This window comes from Mesoplodon mirus, assembly GCF_964341445.2.
Source record: "Mesoplodon mirus genome assembly, chromosome: 2".
Classification (NCBI taxonomy): Eukaryota; Metazoa; Chordata; class Mammalia; order Artiodactyla; family Ziphiidae; genus Mesoplodon; species Mesoplodon mirus.
The window spans coordinates 98,163,744-98,172,242 of record NC_138977.1 but is presented as its reverse complement, the minus strand read 5'-3'; the positions used below and the strand labels follow the sequence as shown (position 1 = coordinate 98,172,242).

Below are 8,499 nucleotides of genomic sequence, written 5' to 3'. Positions count from 1 at the left end.
GACCCCATGATTTTCATGTTGCTGCATTTTTTTACAGATCTCATATTGTTTTCATTTTCTCATGATTACTTGCTCTAATATCAAGGCTATGTTTTGATTTTGATATATAAAAATTCAATGACATTTATTTGTTGTTTTAAGAACTGAAACCATAAATCCAATGAGCAAAAAAAGGACTCATTGGAAGGTTCATGGGCTAATTTAGGAAATGGAAGAGCAAGCTAAACCATTAAGCACTGAAAAATTTAATTCAGAAATTGTCATCAAATGTCTCAGCTCCAATTTTCTCCAGGTAATTTCTCAAATTACCTGGAGAAAAAATCTCATTGACCTCATGAGGTCACATTTTATTTGTTTTGAGATGTGTGATTTTGGAGATAAAGTGTGTATGTCTGTTGAACAGACAAAAAAAAAATCATTATTAAGGAGGAAAGTGAAATATTTTTTCACTCATAATTTTCTAACTTTCTATAGCACATTTTTATCTTCCAAAAATGAAAAATAAATATTTTTTTCTGACAACATGATTTCTTGTAGGAAATCTAATACATAGAGAAAGACTTTAAAAACTTATTCTTTAGGTTAGACTCTTTCTTCTTCCTTGTATATCATTTCATTGCTTTCAGTAAAATGGTAGCCTATTGTTGTATTTTTGTCAGGGCCTTTTTTTCCCAGCTTTATTGAGATACTATTGACATATGACATGTAGATTTAAAGTATGCAGTGGGATGATTTGATATATATATGTATTATGAACTGATTACCATAATAAGGTTAGTTTACATTTTCATACCCTCAAACAATTACCTTTTTTTTGTGGTCTTAACATTTAAGATTTATTCTCTTAACAACTTTGAAGTATATAATACAGTGTTGTTAATTATAGTCACCATGCTGTACATTAGATCCCCAGAACTTATTCATCTTATAGCTGCAGTTTTTTCCCTTTGATTAACTTTTTCCCCATTTTCCCCACCCTCAACTCCCAGCAACCACCATTCTACTCCCTGTTTCTGAGTTTGGCTTTATTAGATTCCACATATAAGTGAGAACATGCAGCACTTGTCTTGCTCTCTCTGACTGATTTCACTTAACGTAATGCCCTCAAAGTCCATCCATGTTGTTGCAAATGGCAGGATTTTCTTTTTTTTCATGACTGAATAATATTCCTGTGTGTGTGTGTGTATGTGTGTGTGTATAAATGTGATCTATATATCACATTTCCTTTATCCATTCATTGATGGACAATTAGATTGTTTCCATGTCTTGGCTGTTGTGAGCTATACAGCAATGAATGTGGGAATTCAGGTATCTCTTCAAGAAAGTGATTTTATTTCCTTTGGATATATACACAGAAATGGAATTCCTGGATGATACAGTAGTTCTATTTTTAATTTTTTGAGGAATCTTCATACTGTCTTCCACAGTTGCTGCACCAATTTATATCTATTAACAGTGCACAAGGGTTTCCTTTTCTCCACATTCTCACTAATACTTGTTATCTCTTGTCTTTTGGATAATAGCCATTCTAACAATTGTGAGGTGGTATCTCATTGGGGTTTTGATTTGTATTTCCCTGATGATTAATGATGTTGAGCACCTTTTCATGTACTTGTTGGCCATATGTATGTTGTCTTTGGAAAAATGTCTGTTCAAGTCATTTGTCTGTATTTTAATTTAATTGCTTTTTTTGTTATTGAGTTGTATGATTTCCTTATATATGTTGGATATTAACCCCTCTATGTGATTAGCAAGTATTTTCTCCTGTTCTGTAGGTTGCGTTTTCATTTTGCTGATTGTTTCTTTTGTTATGCAGAAGCTTTCTTATTTGCTGTAGTCTGAAGGCCTTTATATATTTTCTGTGTGCACAGCTCTTACAAAAGTGTGGATGATCAGTTGGTCCTCTATGGCTCCTAATCTGAGCCTATCTGCATTATATAATTCAGAAATATCTTGACCATCTTAGTGTATGGATGGTATATTTTTCATTTCCAAGGTTAATGCCTATTTCCACTATTTCCATATTTTGAAGGTCATTTTCATTGATATCTAGAAGGGGAGATTTAAATACTATGATCCCAATATCAACCAACACAGTATTTTTCAAATCTCTTTTAAATGAAAGTTGCCAAGCTTAATGTATGTTTTAAACATTTTAAAACTTAACTTCATATAATGTATTTGTGAGAATAAAAAAAAAATCACAGTATACATTTCTCTCTGAGGGGTAACGCTCAAAGCATTTATCAATCATTGACACATTATTAGGCATTAGATCATCAGATGAAAAACAGAGGGAATATGAAGTATGTGTGATAACAATGTCAATAGGATAAGTTGTGGAAGCAAAACTCAAGGGATATTGCTAGGAATGGCAGACTTGAAAATGGGAGCCTTTGGGTAGCAACTTATTTCCCTAAAGCATGTAGGACAATCTGATCTTTTTTTGAGAGTTTTTTATTGTGGATGGACATGGAGATTATGTTCTAGCCAACAGATATGCTTAGTGTAAGAAAAATAGTAAAAAGGGAAGAAAAAACTTTAATTTACATTTGTTCTATATTTATATGCATATATTACATATGAATAGGCATATTATATATGCATATTAATATAATATGAATATATAAAATATAAGAGAATGAATATATGCATAATCATATGAAATTAATAACAGGGTTACTGTGAATGTGGTTAGCATAATGAGATTGGATATAGTATGAAAACATGTCCACAGGTGGTGTCATTCATGAGTAGTCCTATGCCACACAACTAAGTGGACATAGGTGGTAGGCAACCTGGGAAGGAAACTTTTCACTGTTTATCTTTTTATACATTTTAATTATTTGTACTATGTGACTATATTAACTTTTGAAAGTAATAAAATGAAAAAGTAAATCAAATGTCTTGAGGAGAGGAAATATGTGACTGAAAACAAATTAAAATTGCATGTTTTATATCTGTCTCACAAGTAATACTTTTTGTCAAAAGAACTACTTCTTATAGAAAAAAACTCATCTTTATAACTTTTGTTTTTTCTTATTTTCTCCATCTTTTTCTTCCCTAAAAATATAAATCAAAACAGCCTTTTTGTGATTACTTCAATATGTGCATCAAAATATTTCATGACAAAGTAGTAGGAATTATTAAACTATTTAACTAAAAGTGATATGAAGTTCACTTTTTTCAATAAACTTGTAACCTGCAGTTTTATTTTTAAAAGCAAATTTCATAATCTCTTTTTTCCCTCAAGCATTTGACTGGATTGTTGGGTTTCTTAGAGCAAGGACATTAGGCATTAAAACCAGATGCTTCTCATGAACAATCATTTCCCTCTAAAATCAAGCTAAACTGTCTTGAAATCTGAATTGATAATTTTTTTTCCATTTTAAACAAATTTCAACCTCAATTTTAATCCCAGCAGTCATGTATTCAAACGATATTAAATCCAGAAATATCAGAACCAAATTATTTAAACATTATTTGGGAAAGCCCATTGTGTTCTAATTTCACTCAAGTTGCAAAATAAACGTGTCAGGAAAAGTTAGGCTGTGCTCTGATAACACACAATCTGAAACTTTTAGTGGTCTGAAATAGCTAAGGTTTATTTCTTGCTCATACTTCTTGTCCATTTCTGGACAGTTAGGAACCACCATCAAATCTTCCTTACTCCAAGCTAGAGTTTCTTAGCGGTGGTACTATTGACAGTTTGGGCTGGCAAAAGTTTTGTTGTCTCAGGATGGGAAGGGTAGAGGTTGTCCAGTGCACTGTAGAATATTTAATGCAGACCTGGCTTCTACTCACTAGATGCAGGTAACACCCTCCACAGTCATGCCAACCAAAAAATGTCTCCAGACCTTGCCAAACATCCCCTAAGGTGGCATAAGTAACACAGGAACCAGTGCTCTCCAAAACACTGCAGTCGGGACAGAGTGAAAGAATGCATGCAGAACTGCTCTGGGGCTCTTTAAGCTTCTGCCTGGGAGTGATTCACACCACTTTTGATTATAGAGTGTGAAACATGGCCATATTTAACTTCCAGGAGGGAAGAAGTACATGTTCTCATGAGGGGAATAAAAAAAAATATTAGGGGTCCAACACTAATGACCATCAGATTTTTATTGTATGTTTTGTCAGGGAAATGAATATCTTTTCCTTCCCCCCAAGCGGTATATTTTCAGCAGCGAATCATTGACTTTAATCATGTGTGTGTGTGTGTGTGTGTGTGTGTGTATAATATATATATATATATAATATACATATATATATATATATATATATATATATATATAAAATAGAGCAACTATTTATCATACCTTTGGGGCATATTAGAAAATAATTACTAAAAAACTAGTGATGATATACTAGTTTATAAAATGTATAAAGGAATACCATATCATCCTCAACATATTTTGTGTTGAGTATTTACCATGAAAGGAACTGCCCTAAGGTCTTAGGTTCACAAAAAGTAAAAAGGAAAGGACAGACATTTTCTGAGTATTATGAAAGATGACTTTTATACATAATATATTATTTAATTTCCCAATAATTATTTGAGGGAGGTATCATACCTTATATCATTGAGTAACCTGAGAATCAGAGAGTTTGAGCTGTGACCAGATTTATTGAGTTGGTAAGAAACACACTCTGAATTCAGATTCTGGAGCCATCTTCCCAAATCTGTGCTTTCTTCATTATATTACTTCTTGGCTTTGTAGCCTCCACAGCTAAGGAATTTATAGTTTATTTAGATGTGACATATATGTAAAAATATCTAACAATAAAATGTTTAGAGGACTTTTCTCCTTGTACTTGAAGTTATGCTAGAAGTTATACCAGAGTTGTTGTCTCTTAAAGTTAGAGAGAATATTGAATGTCATTCAGTAAAATTGTCTATTTAAAAAATGTAAATGAACTATATAATTATTTGTAATCCAAATTTCTGGTTACCTAAATGCATAGCATTAAAACTTATAAAATAATTATGAGGTATAATCATATTGTCTCATATCTTTTTTATAGTTTAATATATTAGCAAATTTATAGGAACAACACAGAAGGTGGACAACATTAAAAACATATACTTGCATGTAAGACAACTCAGTTAGAAAACTATAGTGAATGGATGGAATCTACTGTATGATAAGAATGCTATAAACACCATTTAGTTGCTACCAATAAAAAATTTACTTGTTTTAAAAAAATCCAAATGCTGGCATTGTCTAAGGTTTAGTAGATTTATTTATAATTGTAAAATTGAACTGCTGAAACTTCTTCATGGAAACATTTTGACTTGCATTAATGCTTTACATCTTACATTTATATTAACAGTCTACGTACAAATGAAAGTGGATAAACTGCCAATACCTGACTTCTGTCCCCTAGTTTTCTACTTGCAATCACATACACTTAGGTGCTTTTTGACTCCATGGGGAGTAAAAGATATCAATGTTCAGAACTATCAATAACAGGAAGAATAGAAAATTGTTTTTGAGAACTTGATCAATCACAGAGTATAACATTCTCTCATTAGTAAGGTACCTCCTGACAGATGCAGAAAAGTTACCCAGATACTCTAGCAGCCCTACAGCTGTCATCTGGGAATCCTTTAGGGTCAGATAAATCACGGATAACTTGACATGCCAGTAACTCCTTTGCAAGCATCATTTTCAGAGACTGATTTGTCCACTCAAATTGACCTGAGAGCCACTTTGGAAGACAGTTTGGTGGTTCCTCAAAAAATTAAACATAGACTTACCATATGACACAACCATTCTACTCCTTTCAAGAGAATTGAAAACAGGTCCACACAAAAACTTGAATACAGATAGTCATACCAGCATTATTCATAACAGTCAAAAACTTGAAACAACCCAAACGTTTATCAACTAATTTATGGATAAACAGAATGTGGTATACATATATGATGGAATATTATTTATTATTTAGCCACAAAAAGAATTTAATCATTTTTTTCTGTCATGTTTGAATTTTTTGAACACAAATTGAAAAACTTGGAAAAAGATCTGAATTTTCTGACACTAAAAATGTTCTTTGTACACATGTGCATCACTAAGGCTCTTTGGTTGCTAATAGTTGAAATTGACTGATCTAACTTAAGTAAATGAGTAGTTTGTTGAAAAGACACAGAGAAGCTCACAAAATTGACAGAAAAATCTAAACAACCAAACTTTGGAAAGGAGAGAAAAGTATCAGAAACATCTCCTCTGGTCTATTCCTTTGTAGTAGCTTCAATTGTTTATTTTTTTTTCCCCAAACAAAAGGTCTCGCATATTACTGAGCCAACCTACTTGTACAGAAACATAGAAATAAAGAGAAAAACAATTATTTTCCCAGTAAAACATGTCCAACTGTCCCAGATAGTGGTGACATTTTCAGCTTGTTATGGTAAGATGCTAGCGACCTTGATACAGCATAAATATGTGGGCCATCTTATGTGCAGTTCCTTACAGACACAACTTGGTTCTTCCCCAGCATCTCCTTTTGTCACTGTAGTGATTTTATTACTAGTTTTCATCTGAATCCATTGAGGAATGGGATTATTCTGCTTTTGTTTCTTGTCCAGTAATCTCTTTATCCTGAAAGTCTTCAGAGAAGACATAGTGAAGAATGGTGTCAACCACACACACCTAGATGGAAGAAAAAAGTGGCAACTTCAACTATTTTTTAACTCATGTCATTCTGCTCAAGACACAAACACTGAGGAGAGAGAACCTGATTGGTTTGGTTTAGGTCATATGCCAGTCCTTGGCCAAGGGAGTTTGACTATCACACCTAAATTGTGTGAAAGGAAGTGGGGTAGTTTCCCAAAAGACATTCAGGGAGCTGTAACCCAGAAAAGTGTCAGGTGACAGAATTGTCTTTGAATTCACATCATTCCATGTACATGTTTTATCATTTCCAAGGTCACCCAACAGCAGCAGTAACCACTAATAAGGAGTCATCAGAAAAGGTGCAATTTCACTAGCAGGAAAAATGAATCATATCTTCTTTTAATTTCACTTTAGTTTACTAACTGTCCATAATTTCTCAGGAAATTTACCATTCTCTAAAATTTAGGGAAGGGTGGAACAGACAGTTTTAGTGCAATTGGTTCGGGTGGGAGAGAGTCCTGCGATGGCTTATAGAAATCAAATAAAGCAAATCACATTGCATAGAGCACTAGACCAAAATAATATTTGTTTAACAAATGTATTCTTCAACAATTTAGCTCATATATAATTTGGTGTACTTTTATTTATTTTTTATTTTTTAAACATCTTTATTGGAGTATAATTGTTTCACAGTGTTGTGTTGGTTTCTGCTGTATAACAAAGTGAATCAAATATATACATATATATATCCCCATATCCCCTCTGTATTGCATCTCCCTACCACCCTCCTTATCCCACCCCTCTAGGTGGTCGCCAAGCACCAAACTGATCTCCCTGTGCTATACAGCTGCTTCCCACTAGCTATCTATTTTACATGTGGAAGTGTATATATGTCCATGCCACTCTCTCACTTCAACTCAGCTTACCCTTTCCCCTCCCTGGGTCCTCAATTCCATTCTCTATGTCTGTGTCTTTATTTCCATCCTTCCTTTAGGTTCATCAGAACCATTTTTTTTTCAGATACCATATAAATGTGTTAGCATACGGTATTTGTTTTTCTCCTTCTGACGTACTTCACTCTGTATGACAGTCTCTATGTACACCCACCTCACTACAAATAACTCAATTTCATTTTTTAATGGCTGAGTAATATTCCATTGTATATATGTGCCACATCTTCTTTATCCATTCATCTGTTGATGGACACTTAGGTTGCTTCCATGTCCTGGCTATTGTAAATAGAGCTGCAATGAACATTGGGGTACATGACTATTTTTGAATTATGGTTTTCTCAGGGTATATGCCCAGTAGTGGGATTGCTGGGTCATATGGTAGTTCTATTTTTAGTTTTCTAAGGAACTTCCATACTGTTCTCCATAATGGCTATATCAATTTACATTCCCACCAACAATGCAAGAGGGTACCATATTCTCCACACCCTCTCCAGCATTTACTTTTTGTAGATTTTTTGATCATGGCCATTCTGACTGGTGTGAGGTGATACCTCATTGAACTTTTGATTTGGATTTCTCTAATGATTAGTGATGTTGAGCATCTTTTCATGTGTTTGTAGGCAGTCTGTATATCTTCTTTGGAGAAATGTCTATTTAGGTCTTCTGCCCATTTTTGGATTGGATTGTTTGTTCTTTTGATATTGGGCTGCATGAGCTTCTTCTGTATTTGGAGATTAATCCTTTGTCAGTTGCTTCTTTTGCAAATATTTTCTCCAATTCTGAGAGCTGTCTTTTTGTCTATTTTATGGTTTCCTTTGCTGTGCAAAAGCTTTTAAGCTTCACTAGGTCCCATTTGTTTATTTTTGTTTTTATTTCCATTACTCTAGGAGGTGGGTCAAAAAGGGTCTTGCTGTGATTTATGTCATAGAGTG

General features: G+C 33.5%; 1 pseudogene across 1 annotated transcript; it reads right to left on the bottom strand.

Annotated features, from left to right (window-relative positions):
* Nucleotides 1-6,467: 6,467 nt before the first annotated feature.
* On the bottom strand, nucleotides 6,468-6,622 carry LOC309812450 (large ribosomal subunit protein eL39-like; annotated as a pseudogene). Its single transcript has one exon. The product of its transcript is annotated as a large ribosomal subunit protein eL39-like (transcript).
* Nucleotides 6,623-8,499: the final 1,877 nt, after the last annotated feature.